The sequence below is a fragment of the Zootoca vivipara genome, chromosome 17 (genome assembly GCF_963506605.1).
Source record: "Zootoca vivipara chromosome 17, rZooViv1.1, whole genome shotgun sequence".
In the NCBI taxonomy this organism is placed as follows: domain Eukaryota; kingdom Metazoa; phylum Chordata; class Lepidosauria; order Squamata; family Lacertidae; genus Zootoca; species Zootoca vivipara.
In genome coordinates, this window is record NC_083292.1 from 27,191,226 (window position 1) to 27,217,030 (window position 25,805).

Consider the following 25,805-nt stretch of genomic DNA (forward strand, 5'->3'; position numbering starts at 1 on the left):
TGGGCATGTGCAGAGCTCCCTAGCTTCGCGGCACAGCGGTCATTCTTAGCTAATTTGTTTTTGTTTGTTTGTTTAAAAAATTGACAAATAAACAAAAAAGATGCAAACATAACAAAGAGAGAGGAAAAACCCAAAGATTCAGAGATTTTAACTATCAAGTGTCACGAGCTTGGAAGGACACATGTCAAAAGATCCAGCGCAGCTCCAGAGGGATAATGAAGTATTACCGGTAGCTTATACAAAAGCTCCCTTTACAAATAATAAAGACTTTTGAAAAATAAAAGCATTATCTACCTGTGGGTTCCATCATGATAGAAAATAAAGGTTCTACTGTAGATGAGCTTAAGTGAACCAGACATTGGCAAAAACTGCTGGCGCTGAGTGACCATTTCTTGCAGTATTTGTATAAGAAATGTAATCATGTGTGAAAAAGGTCATTTGAGCTCTGCCCTTTAGAAAAAAACTTTGAGTTCATGGGATACCTTTACAAGAAGGACAATTTGTCTACTGGGAAGAGTAGGTAGGAGCATTTAGGCCTGCACTGTTTTGGTTTCCAACACCAGGTGATTCTTTCTGGCTCCTGACAGCTAGGTTAGCCTAAGAATAACAGGCCTAAGGTTTTGGACTACAAGCTTCCTCCAATCCTAGCATCATATGGCTGTGCTGCCTGGGGCTTGCTGGGAGTTGTAGTCCAAGACATCTGGAGTGCACCATGCATGGGCATAGCAGTGGGACAGCTGCCCCCCCCCACTAAATCAAGTAATAAATAAAAATACTCAACTAACTGACCAATTGCATCACAGATAGCTCAGTTCTACCTCCCTCCCCCTAAAGCCTGTTCCTCCCCTAAAATAAATCCTGGCTACGCCCATGGCACCAGGTTGGGGGAAGTTCAGCCTGTTGGACTTAGAAGAGGAAGACCTGCGTTCAAAGCTCTGCTCGGTCGCAAAGCTCACTGGGTATCCTTGGGGCAGCCTAGCCTACCTCACAGGGTTGCTTTGAGATTAACAGGCTGGTTCCTGCTATTCCTGCATTGCAGGGGGTTGGAATAGAGGACCCTTTGGGTCTCTTCCAACTCTGCAATTCTACGAGGGTTATGCAGGCCCTTCGGAGCTCCTGGGATGAAGAACTGCTTTAAAATCAAAGAATCTCCTGGGGATATATGTACGTAGGGTGGTGGCGAAGGAAGCCGTTTCTTCCAAAGACGGCTCCTGCCTCACAACAGACACACCGACCCGCCCCCCTCTCTCTTTCTCTGCACTTTATTTGCGTCCTCTGCTCGCTTTCCTCTTGCGCCCCCGACCCCTGGTGGCTCCTCTGTCTTGGGGGACTTCACAGATGATGAGGTGCATCAAGGTGTCATTGTCCTCAGTCTGGTCCTCAGCCGGGGGTTTCGGCGCCTCCTTAGCTGGGGCGCTCGGAGTATCGTTGGCCGAGGGGGGCGGCGTCTCCTCAGGCGTGGGGGTTGGCGTGGGGGCCCGGTGGAGGCGCAGGGCGCTCAGAAGCCTTTCCAGCTCCTGCTCCATGAAGTTCCACAGAGTGCCACCACTTTGGTTTTCAGGCCTGGAGGACTGGCCTTCCTGCTGAGGTGGACGGGATGGGGTGCCAACCGTTTCATTTATGTTCAGCTGGGTTGGGGCCCTTTTTAGCTTGTTCATGTTAGTCTGGGATGGAGTCCTCGTCACCTCGTTCTGGGAGGGGGTCCAAACTGCTTCCTTCATCTTCGTCTGGGAGGAGGTCCAGATCACCTTGTTGGTGCTCATCTGGGATTGGGTCCTTTTCAACTCGTTCATGTCCCTTTGGGAGGGGGTCCAAACTGCTTCATTTGTCTTCATCTGGGAGGAGGTCCAAATCACCTTGTTCGTGTTCATCTGGGAGGGGGTCCAAACTGCCTCGTTCGTGTTCATCTGGGAAGGGGCCCTTTCCCCCTCGTTCATGTTCCTCTGGGAGGGGGTCCAAATCACCCCGTTTGTGTTCATCTGGGAGGGGGTCCCCATCACTGGCATTTCATCCACCTGGGATTGGGGCCCCATCCCCACAGTCATGTTCATCTGGGCTGGAACCCTATTTGCCTCGTTCCTCTGGAACAGGGTCCGAACCCCCTCATTTGTGTTCATCTGGGATGGGGTGCTAACTGGCTCGCTTGCATTCAGCTGAGATGGGGCCTGGTTTATGTTCAGTTGGGACGGTGTCCGACTTCCTATGCTTGTGTCCAGTTGGGACTTCCTCCGAACCTCCTCATTTGAGACTTGTCTCTTCAGCCAAGGCTGGTCCTCCTCGTTTGTGACTTGGCTCTTCAGCCCGGGGAAGGTCGCAAAGCTGACGGACCTGTCACGGTTCATTCCTGGGGTCAGTGTCTCGTTCAGTTTGTCCTGGTGGCCCTGTCCAAAGCAGAAAAGAGGTCACATTTCAGGGCCTTGCAAAGTCAGGCCCCTCTGGTTTCCATTCCTAGCCCTCCCTTGACTCCTATCTTTCCTGAAAATATGGCAAGACCAGTGTGGCCTTGATGGTAAAAGCCTCCCTCCTCAGGACCCCCTCTTCAACAAAAGTATTCCTAACTACCCATCCTTTCCCTACCTCCCTTGTTCATCCAGGACACAGGATTCTCTCTGCCTAACCGATCCCTCTGCCTGACCCAAATTCGAAATCAGAAATGGCAATATTGAGAAGATAGTAGGAGGACCTTTTAACCCAGGCATCCCCAAACTGCGGTCCTCCAGATGTTTTGGCGTACAATCCCCATGATCCCTAGCTAACAGGACCAGTGGTCGGGGAAGATGGGAATTGTAGTCCAAAACATCTGGAGGGCCGAAGTTTGGGGGTGCCTGTTTTAACCTACAAAGATACTCAGCTATTTATTTTAAGGCAGCCATATTTGGACAAAGGACTTTCAAAGGGAGGTGCCACCATATAATGGCTGAATTACAATTAAAACATTCTCTCCTGAATTGCCACTATCTGCAGTTGCTTCATTTAATTTCCCTCTGACCTCACGGCAACTTACAACCCCACCCAATCCTAATGCACAGGCCCAGCTCAGCCATGAGGCAAAGGGAGACTGCTGCCTCAGGCGGCACATACTGAGGGGCGGAAAATGGGCAGAGCTGTGTATGCCTGTTCTGAACCCGCTAAGCAAGGCCACATCCACACCACACATTAAAAGCACCGTGTTACCACTTTAAATAGTGGTAACAAAGAACCATGGGAACTGTAGTTTGTGAGGTGTGCTGGGAGTTGTTAGGAGGCCCCCGGTTCTCCTCATGGAGCTACAGTTCCCAGAATGATTTTAACAACCATTCCCTCTTCACAGGGAGCTCTGGGAATTGTAGCTGCTCTGAGAGGGGAATAGGGGTCTCCTAGCAACTCTCAGCACCTTTACAAACTACAGCTCCCAGAATGCTATGGGGGAAGCCGGGACTGTTTAAAGTGATAGCTCTTTATATGTCTGGTGTGAACATGGCCATTGTCTCCTCCTGCCCTCTGGTGCAGTGGAGGAATCGACGTTCGATGGCCAGCCTGGTCAGCTTTTGTTCCTGGAAGAAGGTGGGGGCAGCCATCTTGTCCTTGGCCTCAGGCGGCATCATTTATTGGGCTGGCCCTGTCTTTAGACACACCTGCCAATGGTCATTACACCATTTGTATCTGATCCAATGGGATCTTGTAGAAGACGGTCAGAAAGGGACACCCAAAACTATCAAGGCGGTGGAGCAATTGCCCTACCAGGAAAGGCTACAACATTTGGGTCTTTTGAATTTAGAGAAAAGGAGAGAAAGAGGGAGGAGGATGAGATGGCAGAGGTGTGTGAGAATATGCCTGGTGTAAGGTGATAAGGAGAAAGTCCCCCCCCCGCCCTCATAATCCTTGAACTCAGGGCCACCCAGTGAAGCTGAATGTTGGAATATTCAGGACAGAGAAACAAAGTCCTTCTTCACACAGTGCATAGACTTTGGAATTCACAGCCACAAGATGCAGCAGCGATGGCCACCTTCAAAGAGGATTGGGCAAGTTCATGGAGGAGAAGGCCGTGTGGAACCGCCGCTGTCAGAGTCAGTATGAATAATACCAGATGCTGGGAATGACAGGCAGGGAGATTGCCCTTGCATCTCGGTCCTGCTTACACTGGGGCGTCTGGCTGGCCACTATGAGAACAGGATGCTGGACCAGTTGGTTCCCCTTGGGCCTGATCCAGCGGGAGGGCTCAGCTTCGGTTGTTATGGAACCTCCAGGCACAGAGGCAGTCTATCTGGAGTCCTAGGTTCCATGGGGAATTTGGCCACTGTGAGAACTGGGTGCTGGACTACACAGGCCCCTCGCTTTGGCCTGAACTACCTACGGGCTGTTCTTGCGTCCAAGTGACCACCTGGCCTCCTGCAACAGAGGTGGCTCCCTTCCGCTTCCTTCTCACACTGGCAACCTGCCTCCTCCCCCCCCCCAGCTCCCCGAGGCTCACCATGGCTGCGGGCATCTCTTCACCTGCAGAAGGGATCTGTGGCAACTCCTGGCCTCCCCTTTGGCCCATGTTGTAGGTGACAATGAGGATGCACCAGGCCAGGCCGCAGCCGCTGCCCAGGAGGATGGTCAGGGCCACAAAGTAGCCCTGCCACTCGTAGGTGTCAGCTCGTGGCTTGCGGTAGCGGTGGTGATATCCGCAGGGGCTCTGGAGGGCGGCGGCCCCCGCAATCATTAAGACCACGGCCAGGAAGGACCACGCCAGGGAGGAGCTTTTGACAGGCATGGCCAAGAGCTTGGGGAAGCCAGAAAGTGGGGCGGGCAGGGAGGCACTGGCTTTGCCTGGTGTTTCATGCAAGCCAGAGGCCCCTCTGGCCCAGCCTCCCTCCTGCCCAGAGTCACACAGCTGCCCTCCTTTGTGTCATCATCACCATCGCTGCCTTGGGCTAGACTAGGAAAGCTGGACTCCTCTTGATTTGATATCTGTTATTGATCAATCAGTAGGTGTACTGTCCTGCTTGCTAACAGGCAAGACCTTGCTGGTTATTCAGTCTGCCAATAGACTCCAGTCCCTGCCGAGGTGATCTGACCAAGCCCCCGCTTTCTGTATAAATCGGACCCAACAGCATCAGACCCTCCAAGTGCCCCTATTTTCCAGGGACAGTCCCAGATTTACAGAAGCCGTTTGAATTTCTGATTTGAATGTCCTGCTTTGCCTTAGAGCATCCCTATTTTCATTGGATAAATGTTGGAGGGTATGGAGTTATGCGATCCCCCTGAGCTAAGGAGATAAGTCATGGGTAGGCAAACTAAGGCCCGGGGGCCAGATCCAACCCAATTGCCTTCTAAATCCGGCGTGTGGACGGTCCGGGAACCAGCGTGTTTTTACATGAGTAGAATGTGTCATTTTATTTTAAATGCATCTCTGGGTTATTTGTGGGGCATAGGAATTCGTTCATCCGCCCCCCCCCATATATATATATATATATATATATATATATATATATATATATATATACACACACACACACACACACACACACACACACACACACACACACCGGCCCCCACAAGGTCTGAGGGACAGTGAACTGGCCCCCTGCTGAAAAAGTTTGCTGACCCCTTAGATAAGTAACTATGCAGCCTGTAGAATACATCTGAAGGCAGCCCTGCATAGGGAAGATTTTTTAAAGTGCGATGTTTTATTATGTTTTTATACATGTTGGAAGCCGTGCACAGTGGCTGGGGCAACCCAGTCAGATTAATGGACTATGATGATGATGATGATGGATTGACTAGGATGTCCCAATTTCATCTGAGAAATGTTGGAGGATATGCAGCATTGTGACTAAGATCCAGGGAATGGGGTTCAAATGTCTCCCCTCTCCACGTTTTTTACCCCCGAGACTGCCATTATGGGCGTGGCTCCTTTGGAGCAGAAGCCAATAAAGCTGTTTGGAGAAAATCATGTGACAATGAAATGCAATGAATAAAATAAATAATAACACTTGAGTCCTCTTGGCTCCCCTTAGGCTCTGTAGCTAAGCATGGCTGCCCATCTTTACTCAAGCTCTGATCTCTATATCGCTTTCTCTTTAGCCGCATGAAGTCCCACAGGTCATCCACGTGCACCCGCTGTACACCCCCTTGCACCCATATGTTCCCATGCACACCCCACAAGTAACTCATGTATACCCATACAAATATGTAGAAGAAAAGGTAAAGGTAATAAAAGACCCCTGGGCGGTTAAGTCCAGTCAAAGGCAACTATGGGGTTGCAGCACTCATTTTGCTTTCAGGCCAAGGGAGCCGGCATTTATCTGCAGACAGCTTTCCGGGCCACATGGCCAGCAGGACTAAACGGCTTCTGGCGTAACAGGACACCATGACAGAAACCAGAGCGCACGGAAACGTCATTTACCTAGTTATCTACTTGCACTGGTGTACTTTCGAGCTGCTAGGTTGGCAGGAGCTGGGACAGAGCAACGGGAGCTCACCCCGTCGTGGGGATTCGAACCGCCAACCTTCCGATCGGCAAGCCCTAGGTTCAGTGGTTTAGAACAGAGCGCCACTCGCATCCCCCATACAAATATGTATACACACATGCACCCACGTGGACTCATGTATACCCATGTACACACCCATGTGCAACCCATGCACTCATATGCACTCATTGTATACCAGTACATACCCCCAGGTACACATAACCCATGTATACCAATATACACACATGTACATGCATGTGCACTTATGTTTACTCATATGCACCCATGTGCACCCATGTATCCAAGCCAGGCCAACTCAGCTCTCATGTATGTCTTGTTTATATTATTAATATGAAAATTGCATCTTCCGCCTGCGTCCTCTCTGCTGTGGCCGCCCGGACCCCTCGTTGTCTGCGATCTCATAGACAGTGATGCGCAGCTTGTCTTGGCCCCGCTCCGTGTTCTGGGGGCACCTCTCCTCCACCACGATGTCTCCGAGGGCGTTCCGCCGGTTCCTCACCTCGGAGAGGAAGCCTTCCAGTTCTTGCTCCATGCAGGCCAGCTGCCGGGCGTAGGCTTGCTGGGCCGTGCTACAGACCGGCTTGCGAGATGTGCCCCTGGTCCGGGTGCAGGCCAGCTCCTGAGATGCAGAGAGGTGGTTCTCTTCTCCTTCCCCACAAGCTGCCTGACCGCCCTGTGTGGGGAAGAGGAGAGGCAACAGACCAGTCAGAATGAACACTTGTCCCAGGGGATTCTTTGATCATGATTCCCGCATTGCAGGGGGGTCAGGCCGGATGACCCTTGGGGGTCCCAACTCTATAGTTCTATGATTCTGATGATAGGATGGCCAAACACACAGGAGAGGGGTGGGCAGCCTGAAGCCAGCCATGGTGGCCAGCTGGCAACCTCAGCCCAATTCATGCAACCCTCGTTTTAGGGTGGGAGAGGGAAAATGAGGGAAAGTGGGGGTGGAAGAGAAAAAAGTACCCCATTCACTTTTGATTAAGGCCCCACCCACTGCAAGTATGGAAGCCCCACAGAAGGCCCCCGAGAAATGTACCATCAATGGATAAAGGCTCCAAGCCTGGCTGAGAGGCAGATCTTGCCAGCTTCCATACATCTCCAGGTACGAGGGATCCAGCAAACCCTCAGATGGCTTTTGACATAGTCTCTCCACCCCAGGCTCCTGAGTAAGCTCAGCAAGTCCTGGGATAAGAGGGCAGATCCCCTTGCTACGGCTAAGAATATGTTTCCGAGCACAATTCAAAGTGTTGGTGCTGACCTTTAAAGCCCTAAATGGCCTCGGTCCAGTATACTGTACCTGAAGGAGCGTCTCTACCTCCATCATTCTGCCCAGACACTGAGGTCCAGCGCCGAGGGCCTTCTGGCAGTTCCCTCGTTGCGAGAAGCCAAGTTGCAGGGAACTAGGCAGATGGCCTTCTCGGTGGTGGCGCCTGCCCTGTGGAACGTCCTCCCAACAGATGTCAAAGAGGGAAACAACTACCAGACTTTTAAAAGACATCTGAAGGCAGCCCTGTTCAGGGAAGCTTTTAATGTTTAATAGATTATTGTGTTTTATTTTTCTGTTGGAAGCCGCCCAGAGTGGCTGGGGAAACCCAGCCAGATGGGCGGGGTATAAATAATAATTATTATTATTATTATTATTATTATTATTATTATTATTATTATTAGAATAATTGGTCAAAGAGCAGGAATCTTGGTAGGAACAAGAGGACAGTTCTTGCAAAAAAAAAAAAAGAGGAGGAAGTGGACAGTGGGATTCCCCTACCCCAGGGTGGAATCTGTGCTGTTTAAATCATTTATAAATGTTCCAAATTTTGGGACGTGCGTTTTATTTAGGGTGCACCTTGACTTGTAAAAATTCCCGCTTTTGGGGAGGAAAAACAATGTGTACAAAAATCACATGCTTCTGAACGAATACAGGCGGAACAGGCATATTCTGCTAAGCATGATAATGATGGGGGAAAGATGAAATAACATTTGGCACATTTGATACTCCATATACAATTTTAAAGGTCAACACTTAAAATCGGGCCCAAAAATCCGCCCGCAAATGGTGCATCTGCAACAATATGAGACAGTTGCATTTGCGCCAGCTGAAGTTTATTAACTGTCATCCAAGGCAGCCCCATACAGAGAGCATTGATTGCAGTAGCCTATTCCAGAGATCATGGGACGCAGGTGCCGCTGTGGGTTAAACCACAGAGCCTAGAGCTTGCTGATCAGAAGGTCGGCGGTTCAAATCCCTGCGATGGGGTGAGCTCCCATTGCTCGGTCCTAGCTCCTGCCAACCTAGCAGTTCTAAAGCACCTCAAAATGCAAGTAGATAAACAGGAACCGCTACAGCGGGAAGGTAAACGGCGTTTCCATGTGCTGCTCTGGTTTGCCAGAAGCGGCTTTGTCATGCTGGCCACATGACCTGGAAGCTATACGCCGGCTCCCTCTGCCAATAATGCGAGATGAGCGCCGCAACCCCAGAGTCGGTCACGACTGGACCTAATGGTCAGGGGTCCCTTTACCTTTACCTTTTATTCCAGAGATCACCAATGCATGAGCAGCAGAGGCTAGGGCTGCCTTCTATAGTCGATTCCCGCTGATTCCTGCCAGTGTGGTGTCACAGTTAGAGTGTCGGGCTAGGACTTGGGAGAATGGGGTTAAAATCGCCACTCAGCCACAGAGCTCACTGGGTGTGACCTCGGGGGCCAGTCATTGCCTCTCAGCCTCACCTACCTCTCAGGGGTATTGTGGGAATAAGATGGGGAGGAGGAGAAGTATGTTTGCCACCTTGAGCTCCTTGGAGGAAAAGTGAAGATAAATGGGGCAGATGGATGGGAAGGTCAAGGACTGGCTGGATGAGGAGTGATGGAAGCCACCTGACCAAGGTGGAAGCCCACCTGAGCCACCTTTCCCCCAGGGAGAGAATGTGTATCCAGGCTCCTGGTGGTGGGAAACCAGCCACACCTTAGAGGACGGGAAAAGCTGCTAGATGCTGGGAGCTTGGAAGGGGGGGGGAACCACCAAGGGAAGGATATCCCAAGCCTGGGGAGTGGTGGTGGGACAAGGATGAGTGGTCAGAAGGAGAAGAGGGAGAAAACTGGGAAGAGGCAACAGGGCTTAGTGAGCTGGGAGAGTCGGTGGCAGAGAGAAGTCCAGAATCAGATGCAGAAGCTGAAGCAGGAGAGGGGGAGGCGGGAGGCTGAGAGGCAGGTGCCCCAGGCAACAAGAATCAAATTGGCATCTCCACCACAGAAGCAGCCTGATAGCTTTTCTGCTGGCAGCCCCACAAACTCCCAGAACAAGGCGTCTCCTGCATGTCACCGAGCAGAAACAGAGAGCGTCCTTAATTGAGTCTTGCCGTAGTAGACAGAGGAAGAGGCCTGACGCAGAGGGTTAGAGAGTGAAGCAGGGAGTTACAAGTCAGTCCGGACAACTGCTAAGAGAGGAGAAACCCACAAAAGTCTCTGTGTGTTCTCTGTTCCGCTTCCCTTAATAAAGAAAGTCAACCGGTGTTTCCCGGTCTTTCTCTGTTCTGCAAACAACCTGTTCTCCCCACCGGCTACCTCTGACAGTAGGTACACAGGAAGACAGGTAGATTTCCCCTCACCTTCCAAAGCAGGTCGCAGTCCCCCTCTAGCCCCTGGCTGCACTGGTCCTTGCTTGCACATAGGCAATGGAGGGCGTAAAAGACAAAAAGCCACGTGGCACAGACACTGCTGAGCAAAGCAATTGTGCCAAGCCAGCTGCCGCCTGTCTCTGAGCTGCTCTCTCGATATCGTACTTGTGCTTCGCAGGGAGCCTCGGGACCAGCCCCCTTTGTCCCTCCCAGCAGCACCAGCGCCCAGACTAGGGTCAGGGGCAGAAGCTCCCTTGGGGAAGCCATGGCGCTGGTTAGATGGCTTGTGACTCTGAGGCCAAGTGGAGGCGTTCTGGAATTTCCTTGCCCGCCACACAGCCCCCCCATTGTGAGTTCACTAGTCCAGGGTTCTCCTGAACTCCCACTGTCTCCTAGGGTAGCCTGCCCACCCATGCAGAGCCACTGGAGGGCTCAGGCTGGCTGCTGGAGCAGAATCCGAGGCCCCTAAGGCCAGAGTTGCATGAGCTGGGAGCAGCTCCCCAGTGCTGAGGAGGAGAAGGCATTTGGCACATGTCCAGAAGCATTGTTTCTTAGTAGGGGCATGTCATGGACTTGTTGGACGCAGAGGAATGGTGGGAGCAACCAGCTTGGGGAACCACCAAGGGGAAGATACCCCGAGCCTGGGGAGAGGTGGTGGGACAAGGATGAGTGGTCAGAAGGAGAATAGGGAGAAGACTGGGAAGAGGCAACAGGGCTTAGTGAGCTGGGAGAGTCGGTGGCAGAGAGAAGTCCAGAATCAGGTGCAGAAGCTGAAGCAGGAGAGGGTGAGGGGGGAGGCCGAGAGGCATGTTAGGCTGGTGAAGAGTCATGGGTGTCCCCCTCCTGCTGCGACAGAATCAGAAGAGGGCTGAAATGGGCAGAGAAGCGACAGGCTACATGCAGGCACAGTCTCTAATTGCCTGGAAAAAAGCCCTGCAGACAGGCATAGGCAAACCGCCCCTCCACATGTTTTGGTACTACAATTCCCATCATCCCTGGCCACTGGTCCTGCTAGCTAGGTATCATGGGAGTTGTAGGCCAAAAACACCTGGAGGGCTGAGTTTGCCTATGCCTGGTCTTGGAAACTAATTAGCGGGGCCAGTCTGACCTACCTGCTGTGCTCATTAGGCCTGACTCTCAGCCAAGACTGTGAAGATCATGTTTTTGCTAATAAAGAATGAACTCCAACATTGAACGGTGTGATTTTCTGCCTGCTCGCTCTTTGGCAGTGCACAAGGGGTCTTGATTTATTTATTCTTTAAATGCTTTGTGTGTCTTGCCCCTTTCTAAAATTTATTTATTTTTGTAATTATTGTAATTTTTCTTTTTGTAAATCTCCCCCCCAAAAAATGGGATTAAGGGGTTTTCTCAGGGCGTGTGTGCTGTGTCCCACTGGTGTAATGGTGGTGGCACCTGCCTCTCTTTTGATAGGAAATGCTTTGCAGGTGGGGGACAAAAAAACGCGGGGGGGGGGGAGTTTGAGGAGGGTCAGTTGGGGGGGAGAGTGAGAAATGTCCCTATTTTCATTGGAGAAATGTTAGAGGGCACGGAACTCCCGGACTTTTAGTGGCTGCAGGATAGGCAAACATCCAACAGGTGTAGCTCTGCATGCCATTTCCCATCCATGTCAGGATAATAAAAAAACAGAGAGCGCTTTAGCTCCTGGAATTCTGCCTGCCAGAAGCTAAGGGACCCAGACTGCCGAGCCCTGCCAGGAAAAAACAGAGCAGAACTTGAAAATGCAGCCTTTGGCTGGGCTCAGGTCGCGCCCAACTGTTTGCAGGAGATAAGAGAGGAAAGGAGCCTCCCTTTGCAGCAGTCAGCAAGGCAGGCACCCAACTGGGCACCCAGAGCACCCAAGGGCCTGTCGGCAGAAGGCTGAGGTCAGAAGCCCATCCAAGGGCAGGGTCTGTGCCTGCAGGGGTTGGCTCTAAAAAAAGGGGTGGTTTTTTTGCTGAGGATGGTCCCTCTGCCCCAGATGCTCAGCGAGGCCTGGCTGGGGCTGCCCTCTGCCCAGAGGCCCCGTGCATCCGGAAAAGACCTCTGCAGCTCAGCTCACCTGCAAGGGATGTCCCGTTGGCACCCTAAGGTAAGGTCGCGCTCCTTGGAGAAGGCTGGGAATGCGGTGCAAGAGGCTCAGGTGAGCTTGAAGCCCCCCCTGTCCCCACCTGAGATTAGACAGCAGGGCCCCCAGGCCCATTGTGGGGGGGGAGGGATGGGAACCCCACAACTGACCTCCGTGCCTGACAGAGAAATGGGGCTTTCGGTCCTGGGTGACAGTAGGTGATCGTCATGTGTGCATGCATGAGTTGGCATAGCCCCAAATAGAGGAGGAGGAATGTGCGGAAGTTCAGGAGCATCTTGGACTTTGTGGTGGGGGTGGGGGTGGGGGTTGGGGTGGGGGTTCCATCTGTGTTCTGAGTTAGCAAGTTCTCCACCAGCCCCTATTGGCCCTTCTGGGTCGGTGGGTTGAAGGATGGGAGGAGACACTGGATCCAGTTCACGTTCAAAGGTGAACTTGCCAAATTTGAACATTCTGGAATGGTCCTTTTTTAAAAAAAATAAAAATTGAAATAAAACAAATCAGTACAGTAAAAATAAATAAATAAGAGAAGCACAAGAAAGCAGCACAGGACATCTGGGAGAGACCGGATATTAGCTTGGCAAAGTATTCAAGACTCTTGCGAAAGCCAGTTTTCACGTTGCCCCAAGGAGAGGTTGTTTGTTGCATACGAGATAAAATCTCAGGGTCCTCCAGGCCTTAGGCCACAGGTAATTTATGAGTTGCTGTATTCCCCCCCCCCAGCTAATGCTAAACTCCACATATTTTCATAACCAGAGCAAAAGTCGCAAGTCCTGCAAGGTTCTGCATTTGGAGGCAACTAAAGTTTTGTTTTGGCAGGTGCCAAAAGGGCCCTTGAACTGAAATGCAGCCTCCCTTTGAATTCTGCACCTCTCTGAATTTTGCAATGCACTTCTGCAGCCACATAATGTATAGCAAGATGCATTTACTGGGATAAAGCGTGCACATAAATGCCTGTATTAGTGAAAAGAGCAGACACCATTGCATTATATTAGGGGGAAACAGCTTACAAAATTGTGTACATTTGTCAAATGCAAAGATGGGTTTATCAGGAGAAAATTGCACTAAAATGCTTGCAAATTTTAAGTGTGTGTGTGTGTGTGTTTTAATGCAAATTGCTGCAGAAATGTGGAGAAATAAATTTAAGACTTGGGAAATGAACCAATATTGAGAGATGCATCCATCCCACAATAGCTGACCCTTTTTTTTGTAGTTATGGAGATTTCTCTTGCTCTTTCGTCCCCCCCACTTTGTAGCTTATTAGAAGTCAGGATGCCAAATTGCTCTCTATGATGATGCTGGCGACGGCACGGATCCTGTCAGCAGCAGGTTGGGCTGTGCCAGCCAACAGGGGCCAGCCTGATTCCCTTTTCCTACTCCCCAACAGAGCTGAACTGAGCATGTGCAGAGTGCACTCCCCTTGTCCCACTGCGTACGCCTGGTTCATCCAGGGGAACTGGAACGTTCTAGGGGAAAGGGCTTTTCCAGGTGGAGCGTGAGAGTTTAGAGGGGTTGGGGCTGCAGTCTTTAAGCCTGACACTTCCTCTTTAAAAAAAGAATCAGGAATTAACCCCTACCAGCTTCTCAGTTCCATGGACGCAGGGGAGGGGGGCATTGATGGGAAGGTGGGAGGGAGCTCCTCCCGCCTCCTTGGTTCTTGGGGTGGGGCTGGGAAATGTCCTCTCCAGTGGGTCAGGGTGGAGGAGGCCAGCCCTGAGCTTTGCCAAGGCCCCTCGGGAGTCTTCCTGTGGCCTGTACTTTGCATCCCCGGAGCAATCCTCAAATATTTGCAGCCGTGGTAATCATTAACCCGCCTGGGCATTATGAACGCCCTGGGAGAGGGGTGGCTGAGCAGTTCTCACCCTGGGCATCCTCGGGGACAGATCTGGCGGGGGCGCACTGTGGGGCTTGAGGACCACTGAACACAACACAGGCCTGCCTGATCAGGCCAATGGCCCACCTGGCACATCCTCCTGTTCTCGCAGTCGCCAGCCAGGTGCTTATTTTGGGGAAACCTGCAAGCAGGACTCGAACGCAAGAGCCGCCTCCCCTCCCGAGGTTTCCAGCAACTGGGATTCAGAAGCATTGCTGCCTCCCACCGTAAAGACAAAGCATAGCTGGGAGCTATCGATAGCCATCTTCATTGCTAGCAAAGGTGAGCTTATTTTTTTAGGGTGTGGGGTCACCTTTCCTGCTCCTTCCACCTGTGTCTCCCCCCCTCCACCTGGCCTCCCCTCCCCCCTCTGGCTCAGGTTATATTCCAACCCTGTGCCCGATGCTCTCCAAGGAGGCAGGGAACTCTGCTTATTTTGGGGGTTCTCCCTTCCTGACCCCCCTTAAGCTTCCTGTGGCTCTTGGTGGGGGAGCTTCTGCCCCAAAGCCTTGCCCTGAGGGTGCCCTCTAGATTTGGAGGCTGCAGCCGGCATGTTAGCCCTGGACTCTGGGAGCAAGTGGGCATTACCTTCTTTCAAAGCTATCATTAGGTTGGGGGGGGCGATGGAGGGGGGGCGTTCTCCATTGGACAGGTGGAGGAAGATGAAAAGGCAGCTGCTTCAGGTGGCAGGTGCAACAGGGCAGGTGGTGGGCTCAGTGGGGTGTGCTGTGCAGCCGGCTCTGAGCCCCCTAAGCAAGCCTGCTGTCCCCAGGGGGAGTGGAGGACCCTCTCCTTTCTATTCAGCTTCCAGCCTGGTTAGATTCTGTACACTGAGAAGGGAGAGGCACAATTTTGTCCGGATGCTTGGGCAGCAAAAAGTCCTGCACAGGCCTTGGGCCTCCTCTCTGCAGACTCTGCCCTCTGCTCAGTGGTTTTGAGTTATTTTTTTATGCCACCTTCTGTCCTCTAGGGCTTACAAGATATTTCTCTCCACCAACCCCAGGTGAGGTAAAGGTAAAGGGACCCCTGACCAGTAGGTTCAGTTGTGACTGACTCTGGGGTTGCGGCACTCATCTCGCGTTATTGGCTGAGGGAGCCGGCGTACAGCTTCCAGGTCATGTGGCCAGCATGACTACGCCGCTTCTAGCGAACCAGAGCAGCACACGGAAACGCCGTTTACCTTCCCGCCGGAGCAGTACCTATTTATCTACTTGCACGTTGACGTGCTTTCGAACTGCTAGGTTGGCAGAGCTGGGACCAAGCAACAGGAGCTCACCCCGTCACGGGGATTCGAACCGCCAACCTTCTGATCAGCAAGCCCTAGGCTCTGTGGTTTAACCCACAGCGCCACCTGCGTCCCTCTATGTGAGGTAGGCTAGCCTAAAAGAGAGGGTCCCTGACCTGAGGTTGCCTAGTGAGCTTGGTGGCTGAGCCAAGGGGGCTTTGAACCTGGAGTTGTAGTGGTTAAGAGAAAAAAAGGTGGGGTGGAAATGCAACCAATCCCTTAATTAAAACTCTGCACATGGTCAGAAGCACTCTCTTCTTGTAGCCAGGCTTTGGTGCAGGAGGAAGATGACCCAGCCAAGGGACCATGAAGATGACCTCTGGTGTGGGAAATGGTTTGGAAAATGAGCCCCATGGAGCTGTAGGCCCCAGCTGGGAGGACCTTGTGTGTAAACTGGGGGAGAACTTCTGCTTGGTGTCGGTCTGGGTATTGTCAGCATGGCGTGATTTTGCGGGTTTTGATTTTTCCCAATGTTCCTCTAGATCAGTGGTTTCTAAACTGTTTTGGGCCCTCACCCCCTCCGTCCCATAAACTCATCCCCAGTGCCATGATAAAATTCAAAACAGTAACAATTGATTGTGCATTTATTCAAAATCTGTTTTATTGTTATTTTAACTCCTCAAATGTTTTGCTCTCAGTTTTTCTTAGTGGTAATTATATTGTTTTATCTTTGAGGTGTTTCTCTCTCTCTCCCTCCCCCCCTCCCCCTCTCCAATCAGGCAGTGTATAAATCTTATGAACTAGCTAAATAACTAAATAAAATCCCATTAAAACTATGTAGTTTAATTAATTCAACATAATTGATCCGGTGATACCAGCTTTTCATAGTCTAAGAGTCATCAACACCTCCAGCTCCCCCCGCTGCCCCCTTGCCTCTTAGCATCCCCCTAGGTCAGGGGTCAGCAACCTTTTTCAGCTGCTGGTCAACTGTCCCTCAGACCATGTGGTGGGGGTGTGAACGAATTCCTATGCCCCACAAATAACCCAGAGCTGCATTTTAAATAAAAGGACACATTCTACTCATGTAAAAACACACTGATTCCTGGACTGTCTGCGGGCCAGATTGAGAAGGCGATTGGGCCGCGTCTGGCCCACGGGCCTTAGGTTACCTACCCCTGCCCTAGGTAATCTCTCCAGCATATGGCAGTGCTCAGCCCCTGGCCCAGGCATCCCCAAACTTCGGCCCTCCAGATGTTTTGGACTACAATTCCCATCATCCCTGACCACTGGTCCTGTTAGCTAGGGATCATGGGAGTTGTAGGCCAAAACATCTGGAGGGCCGCAGTTTGGGGATGCCTGCCCTGGCCTAGATCCTGCCCTGCCCTGCCCACTATCTGACCAGGGGCATTCTGTCCCTCTCCTCTCCTCTTCCCTGCACATGCCCAAACTGATCCTCAGACTCTCAAAGAGCAGGAGACATTGGGGGGGGGGGAAAGAAGGAAGGTCTTCTTCCTGGGCTCCTTTCTGCTAAACGCCTTCACAAGTCTGGAGGATTTGTAAGGTCCCAGGGCACATGGCCAAAATACAGCTCCATCACAGCCAGGGAAAGATGGAGGGGGGGGGTCTGCATCCTTGGCAGCATCCACACACCTCTCCCCCCCCCCACAGAGCATCTAAAAAATGTGGGGTGAGCTGCGGCCCTGCCTCTACAAGCCACACCTCCCCGCATTGCTGCCATCCATCCCACTTAGGGCTCTTGCTGCCAAGGTAACCAGGTCTTGAATCACAGAATTGTAGAGTTGGACCACGAGGGTCATCTAGTCCAACCCTCTTCAAATGCAGGAATCTTTCACCCAACGTCGGGCTCGAACCCACGACCTGGAGATTAAGAATCTGATGCGGCAGAGCTCCGATCGCCATCCAGTCCAAATGACACCTCCGGTTGGTCCACCCGTCATAACAGTGGTTCCCAAATTGGGCTGTAACACCCCCTGGGAGGGGATGATAATAATAATAATAATAATAATAATAATAATAATAATAATAATAATTTATACCCTGCCCATCTGACTGGGTTTCCCCAGCCACTCTGGGCGGCTCCCAACAGAATATTAAGAACACAATTACCAAGGGGGGGGGGGTGGCACTGTAAATGACTTTCAGACTTTGAAAAGCCGGCATCACTGGATCAAGTTGATCAGTTGGGTTGAATTAATTCAACTACAGAGCGTTAACTGGTGTTTTTTTTAATTAATTGTGCAATTAATTGTTTTGAATGCAATGATGTTATTATCTTCCTTAGCGGGTTATGCAAACCGCTGTTCTGAATGATGCTTTTTAAAGGGTAGCGCAGGGGGGCATTAGGAGTGAGTTCATGGGGCCAAGACAGCCTGAAAAGGTTTGGGGAAGCTGTTGGTGAGGTGGTCTTCTTCTTCTTTGGCGATTAGTCGTACCCGAGTACGATTGTCTTCCATGAACACAGTGATTCTTAACAGTGAGTCTGTAAGTGACTGTGGAGGCCAAGGTGAGCTGGTAACTTCAGTTGGCCCAATGCTCCACCAACAAGAAAATGAAAGCAATTCCCCCACTTCGGCAACCTGTGGGTTGGTAGGAAAGTTGTCTTGCTAGGGCAAGGCACGGCAACTTTATTTCTTTATTCATTTCCCTTAAAGCCATCCCGCCCTGAATGATCATCAGCCCTAGCAGTTGGACCAAGTTCCACAAAGCCCAGCAGATGAAGGCAGAGGCCTGGGCTGAGAGCTCCTTGGCCCCCTGCTCCTGGCGGGTCCAGAGTCCCTTCGCTCCAGCTCTTTATGGCACGGCTGTTAGCATTGCTTCCTGTGAGTGCCAAGTGAGCAGGGCAAAGTTCTCCTAGGTGCCAGGGAGCTGCCAAGAAAATGTGCCTGCCTCCCTGGGTTACGTGCCCGGTTTGCTCCTTACCTCCTGAGATGGAGAAGCTGTGAATTTGGGGGCTGGCTTACGGCAAGGATGGCTAACACCTGATAGTCCCTCAAAGGCAGTGTTTTCCACCACTGGAGTGAAGGGAGAGAGCTCCTGCCATTTACTCTTAAAGAGAAAGCAGATGATTTATCATAAGAACATAAGAAGCGGCAGCTGAGTCAAGCCAATGGCCCATCTCTATACAGTACCTGAAGGAGTGTCTCACCACCCTTGGTCAGGCTGGACACTGAGGTCCAGTTGTGAGGGCCTTCTGGCGGTTCCCTCACTGCAAGAAGTGAAGCTACAGGGAACCAGGCAGAGGGCCTTCTTGGTAGTGGCGCCCTCCCTGTGGAACACCCTCCCATCAGATGTCAACTTTTGGAAGACATCCAAAGGCAGTTCTGTATCGGGAGGTTTATAATGCTTGATATTTAGTTGTGTTTTTATATGATGTCAGAAGCTGCCCAGTGTGGCTGAGACAACCCAGTCAGATGGACGGGGTATAAATACTACTACTACTACTAATATTCCCAGTGTCCTCTTCTCACAGTGGTCTGTGGGAAACCCAGAAGCAGGATCTGAGCGCGAATAGCCCCTCTCCCCACCCTCTGTATTTTCCAGAAACTGGTTTCTGCCTCCAGCTGTGGAGGCAGAGCTGAGCTACCCTTATTCATTCATTTTTATTAAATACTTTCTTGGTTTACAAAAGTACATGCCTTGTCTCTTTTTCCAGGCTATACAGTGTTTCTTACAAATCAGTGACATGCGTTGTGAGACAGTGTTGAGTATAGTATAAGGTTGAGGAGGGGTGGGGAGGCTTATATTGTTTTGTATAGTGTAATGTGGGGTTTTGTGTCAGCGTCAACTGAGAAAAAGAAGAAGAGTTTGGATTTGATATCCCGCTTTATCACTACCCTAAGGAGTCTCACGGGTGGCGCGGGTGGCGCTGTGGTCTAAAGCACTGAGCCTAGGGCTTCCCGATCAGAAGGTTGGCGGTTCGAATCCCCGCGACGGGGTGAGCTCCCGTTGTTCGGTCCCTGCTCCTGCCAACCTAGCAGTTCCAAAGCATGCCAAGTGCAAGTAGATAAATAGGTACCGCTCCGGCGGGAAGGTAAACTGTGTTTCCGTGCGCTGCTCTGGTTAGCCAGAAGCAGCTTAGTCATGCTGGCCACATGAACCGGAAGCTGTACGCCGGCTTCCTCAACCAATAACGCGAGATGAGTGCCACAACCCCAGAGTCATCCACGACTGGACCTAAAGGTCGGGGTCCCTTTACCTTTAAGGAGTCTCAAAGCAGCTAAATATGGTCTGAAGCTCAACATAAAAAAACCAAGATCATGACCACTGGTCCCATCACCTCCTGGCAAATAGAAGGGGAAGAAATGGAGGCAGTGAGAGATTTTACTTTCTTGGGCTCCTTGATCACTGCAGATGGTGACAGCAGTCATGAAATTAAAAGACGCCTGCTTCTTGGGAGAAAAGCAATGACAAACCTAGACAGCATCTTAAAAAGCAGAGACATCATCTTGCCTACAAAGGTCCGTATAGTTAAAGCTATGGTTTTCCCAGAAGTGATGTATGGAAGTGAGAGCTGGACCATAAAGAAGGCTGATCGCCGAAGAATTGATGCTTTTGAATTCTGGTGCTGGAGGAGACACTTGAGAGTCCCATGGACTGCAAGAAGATCAAACCTATCCATTCTGAAGGAAATCGGCCCTGAGTGCTCACTGGAAGGACAGATTGTGAAGCTGAGACTCCAATACTTTGGCCACCTCATGAGAAGAGAAGACTCCCTGGAAAAGACCCTGATGTTGGGAAAGATTGAGGGCACTAGGAGAAGGGGACAACAAAGGACGAGATGGTTGGACAGTGTTCTCGAAGCTACGAACATGAGTTTGACCAAACTGCGGGAGGCAGTGGAAGACAGGAGTGCCTGGCGTCAGGGCCGTCTTGAGCAGATCACGCGCCCTGGTGCTGAGGGGCGGAGATCGCTCCGCTGCCCGCCCCGCCCTCGCAGGGCGCAATTGCGCGGCGCCCTCCTTACCAGGCCGGCGCCCAGCTTACCAGCCCCCCGCCCTGGTGCGCTGCCCCACCGGGGCTCTACGTAGAGCCGGGCCTGCCTGGCGTGCTCTGGTCCATGGGGTCACGAAGAGTCGGACACGACTAAACGACTAAACGACAACAACAACAAAGCGGCTAACATTCTCCTTTCCCTTCCTCTCCCACAACAAACACTCTGTGAGGTGAGTGAGGCTGAGAGACTGCAGAGAAGTGTGACTAGCCCAAGGTCACCCAGCAGCTGCATGTGGAGGAGCGGGGAATCGAACCCGGTTCACCAGATTACGAGTCTACCGCTCTTAACCACTACACCACACTGGCTCTCTTTCTACTTGTTGATTACATTTCCTTGGTAGTGAGATGTATTAGGGGACAGGGTGTGGTTGGTTGTCTGTGGTTGGCTGCAGTGAGGTTTGTTTGCTTTTATGGGGTGGGGAGGCTTGTTGGGTCAGGTAAGCCAGATTGATTTGTATGCTGTCAGTACGTTCTTGTCGTTGTCTTGTTGGGCTGTGTGTGTGATAAAGGGAAGCCATACTGGGGTGAAGGTGTCCTCTTCTATTTGTCCCTGTGTCAGTTTCAGTTTATTGGTTAGCTTTTGTAGCCAGGCCGTTTCCCATACAATTTGATACCATTGGTCCATGTTTAGACATAGCAATGTCTAGCTATGAGGCTTCTGCCTGCTGAGAGTAGGTGGGTTATAAACTCTCTGTAATGTGAGTGGTCACTACGATCTTGGAGGGTGTTCAGTAGGGCCAGTTCTGGGGTGAGTTCTAATACCTGTTTGCACATCTCTTGTAGGACTGCTGTCCAGAAGGGTTGGATTTTAGGGCATTCCCACCACAAGTGGAGGTATGCAGAGGTGCAGCCTCTCCAACAACTTGTGAGGTTCCTGGGCATATCAGCGCCAGTTTCCATGGTGTTGAGATCCACCTGTAGGTGAGTTTAAAAGTGAGTTCCCTTCTTTTGGCTGATATGGTTTAGACCATTGGGCGGGATTAATTTAATAGCCTATGTCATGCTCCCATTGTTCTTTGATACTGAGCCACCCTTAATAGCTTTATCCTCCACAAATTTGTACACTCCTTTTTTAAAAAAGTACAGTGGTACCTCGGTTTAAGTACACAATTGGTTCCGGAACTCTGTACTTTACCTGAAGCATACTTAACCTGAAGCAAACCTTCCCATTGAAAGTAATGGAAAGTGGATTAATCCATTCCAGACAGGTCCGCAGAGTACTCAACCTGAAGCGTACTTAACCCGAAGTATGAGTGTAATTGGTTCTGGAAGGCCATACTTAACCCAAAGCATACTTAACCTGAAGTGAACTTTCCAATTGAAAGTAATGGAAAGTGGATTAATCCGTTCCAGACGGGTCCACGGAGTACTTAAACTGAAAGTACTCAAACCGAAGCGTACTTAAACGGAGGTATGACTGTAATCCAATCTGGTGGCTGCCATGGTTTAACTATGTGCTGCATGAAGAACTTTCATTTACAGTATTTACAGGTAGGTAGCCGTGTTGGTCTGAGTCGAAACAAAATAAAAAAATTCCTTCAGTAGCACCTTAAAGACCAACTAAGTTTTTATTTTGGTATGAGCTTTTGTGTGCATGCACACTTCGTCAGATACACTGAAACAGAATCCACCAGACCCTTATGTATATTCAGAGGGTGGGGGTGGGGGTGATGGAAATGAGTGATGGGCTGATAGGAGTGGTAAACCTGTTGATGACTGTTAACGACTGTTAATGACTGCAATTGGTCTTGCGGGGTGGGGGAAGCAAGGGCTGAGGTGCTAAGGAAAGCTTGATCATGTATAATGAGATAAGAATCCTATGTCTCTGTTCATTCCAGGTGGCTCCATGGTTTTAAGCTTGCTAATGAGTTGCAATTCAGCAACTTCTCTTTTAAGGTGCTACTGAAGGAATTTTTTTATTTTGTTCCATTTATCTGTCCTGTATGTAAAAGATCTTCCTGTCTGCTCTTTAGACAAGATGACAAGATCAGGCAGAGTGCTTTAGCTCTGTGGGGACAAAGCTGTGAGGGGTGCGGGGGCACTCATTATGGTTTAAACCATTGGTTGTGCTTAGCTGCTGCTGAGATGGAAAGAAGATGGAAAGTCCCTACCAGAGAAGAATGGCAGATCAAGTGATGGATTATGCCAAAATGGCTAAAATGACCAGAAGAATCAGAAATCAGGAAGACCAAAATTTTAATAAGGGATGGGGGAAATTTATAACTCATCTTAAAGACCATTGTAAACAGTTAAAATTGTTAGTAGGATTGGAATATCACTTGTAGTTTAATGGTGAATTTTGGACACAATGGAGAGGCAAAAGATGTTGGATTATCATAAAAGATGCAGGATGAAATGATTAACAATAGGACCCACAAAGGGGAGGAGGGAAGTCCAAGAGATTCCTTGGAATCTTTTTTTTAATGTTGTATGTTGGATATGTGAGTGTAAAATTTTAATCTGAAGAAGATGATGAAGACCCGCATATGTTGCAAAGAGAATGGACTAATCCTGGCTCCTCCTTGTCCGTTGCAGGTACACCCTGGCTCCGTGGTCACTCCTGGTCAAAGGCCAAAGACTTCCCCTCCAGCATGGAAAAGGCAACCAATGGAAGCAGCCTGCAGCGCCTCTCACTGGCCGAAAGGAGGTGGGGAGCTCCTGCCCAGATAAGGGAGGGGGGTGCCTATCGGCTGTAACAGCAACTCCACGTGGAAGCCTCAAGCCATTCCAGTGGGGCGGCTGTTATTTTGGATGGGCACCCAAAAACGCACCTGGATGCCACCGAGAGACCAGGAGGACAAAGGGGAGAGATCTTTTGACCCAGGCGCTCTGTGGATCATGTGCTCAGGGATGGACAGAGTGAGTAATGGGACATTTCGTAGAACTGTGGGCTGGAAAGGACTCTGGTGGTCATCTAGTCATAAGAAGGAGATTCCAGCTGAATGTTAGGAAAAACTTCCTGACGGGAAAGTCTGTTGGGCAGTGGAGTGAACTCCCTCTAAAGGTGGTGGACTCTCCTTAAGTGGAGAATTTTAGACAGAGATAGGATAGCCCCAATCTGACAGCGATTCCTTATCGGGGATTTCTGCATTGCAGGGAGTTAGACTAGATCAGGCATAGGCAACCTTGGCTCTCCAGATGTTTTGGAACTACAACTCCCATGATCCCTGACCACTGGCCCTGTTAGCTAGGGATCGTGGGAGTTGTAGTTCCAAAACATCTGGAGAGCCAAGGTTGCCTATGCCTGGACTAGATGAACCTTGGGGTTACCTTCCAACCGCAGCATTCTATGATTCTTTGATATAGCTTTATTTTCTACCTTGTGGGTCAGGGCAGAATCCTGACCCTACCCTGCTATGCAGCAGCCCAGCGGCCATATTGATAGGCAATGCTTTTTAAATTTGACCACTTTAGAAAACCCATTTCCATACAGGAGGGGGTGGTGATGGTGAATGCATTTATTTCCTTGGCCCCTTTGTTATACTTCCAAAGCCATGTGGGGCTGGTGATGTCCGGGAAAGGCTTTGACACAAAATAATCCTGTAGAGGTTGTTCCTGATTTGTTCCCACAAAATGTGCATGGAAAGATGCTCATTGAGCATGCACAAAACTTTTGTGAGTTTATATGAGTACTGTATTGGGATGCGGGTGGTGCTGTGGGTTAAACCACAGAGCCCAGGGCTTGCCGATTGGAAGGTTGGTGGTTCGAATCCTCGTGACGGGGTGAGCTCCCGTTGCTCTGTCCCAGCTCCTGACAATTTAGCAGTCTGAAAGCATGTCAAAGTGCAAGTAGATAAATAGGTACCGCTCCAGCAGGAAGGTAAACGGCGTTTCCGTGCGCTGCTCTGGTTTCGCCAGAAGCGGCTTAGTCATGCTGGCCACATGACCCGGAAGCTGTACGCTGGCTCCCTCGGCCAATAAAGCGAGATGAGTGCCGCAACCCCAGAGTCCTCCACAACTGGACCTAACGGTCAGGGGTCCCTTTACCTTTATGAGTACCATATTATCACACGCTTCCCCCCCATGCTGTTTCCCATCACAACCACTAGATGGCAATGCCGTATAACAGCCATGTGCAATTTTGGGGCAAAACAAATTTCGATCAATGCTCAATAACAGCTCATCTGGAGGTGCCCTCAGAAAGGCAGGATGCTGTCAGACCAGGCCAGGCTGTTGGTCCATCTGGCCCAGTATTGCCTACTCTGCAGGCAGTAGTTCTCCAGTGCCTCGGGCCCCTGCATCACCTGCTACCTCCACCTGGGCTCCTCCATCACCTGTTCCCTCCATCACCTGCTACCATCACCGGAGCAGCTGAACCAGGGACCTTCTGCATGCCAAGCAGCTGTTCTGCCCACTGAGCTGTGGGTGCTGCCAGAGAACACGGGAGGCTGCTGTTCATAGAATTGTGGAGCTGGGAGGGACCCCATGGGACCCCCTGCAATGATCCATTGATCTCAGCCTTGTCTAAAACGACAGGAGCCAGCTCTCAAGGATTTCATGCTTATGGCCCATCTGCCTATGAAAAGAGCATGGACAGGAGATGGCTCCGGCCTTCACAGGTGCACCCAAGGTGGGCTCTGTGCCCCATTTCCCCTGATGGGTCAACCAGGAGGAAGTGGTGCTTGGACGATGCATCTAGGCAGAACCAGACTGAGGGCACACTGCTATGACCTATGAATTGACAGCCAGTCCCCCTCCTGTCTCCTGGCTGTCAGTTTTGTAGGGCACAAGTATGTCTCTCTCCGCGCCCTCCCTGCCAAACAGCCCTTGGCCTGAGAAGGAAGGAAGGAAGGAAGGAAGGAAGGAAGGAAGGAAGGAAGGGGAGGAGGAGGAGGAGGAGGAGGAGGAGGAGGAGGAGGAGGAGGAGGAGAAGAAGAAGAAGAAGAAGAAGAAGAAGAAGAAGAAGAAGAAGAAGAAGAAGAAGAAGAAGAAGAAGAAGAAGAAATTGTCAACAAGGGTGGAAGGGGGTAACTAGGAAAGCAGAGCTAATGTGGCATGATGGCTAGAGCACAAAGGTCAGGCAAGTGCAATGGGGTGGCGAGTTCAAATCCCCATTCAAACCAGGAAGTTCACTGGGTGGCCTTGGAACACCACTCTCTCTCAGTTGAACCTACCTCACAGGGTTGTTGTGAGGATAAAATCTGGGTGGGTGGGAAGAGACTCATGCTTGCTTCACTGAGCAGCTTGGAGGAAGGCATGTAGAGTGAACTATATATTTTGCATTTCCCTCCTTTCGTTTTTGAAAATGGGCAGAGCCTCCCTCGGAAAAAGGCAAGTTCTGAGGAACAGGGAGTGACTGAGCCAGGCCCCCTGGGGAGGGAGCCCCACATCTGAGGTACCAGGAATACACCCCCAACTGCCAAGCCTCAACAGGGCAGTGGGGCAGTGAGTTTGGGGTCTGGCCTCGATCAAAACATACTGGTGGGAAACTATGAGAAGAGAAGATTTAAAAGGTTAGGAAACACTTGGGATGGAGCTCAGAAATGGAGCAGCAACTACAGGTAAAATTAAATACCCTCTGCTGCATGCTGGGACTGTCAGAT

General features: G+C 50.8%; 1 long non-coding RNA gene across 1 annotated transcript; it reads left to right on the forward strand.

Moving 5' to 3' along the window:
- Positions 1-12,478: 12,478 nt before the first annotated feature.
- Positions 12,479-25,044, forward strand: LOC118076578 (uncharacterized). The gene is made up of 3 exons (XR_004691514.2): positions 12,479-14,306; positions 21,046-21,183; positions 22,798-25,044. It is a non-coding gene; the product is annotated as an uncharacterized LOC118076578 (long non-coding RNA).
- The last annotated feature ends 761 nt before the right edge of the window (positions 25,045-25,805 follow it).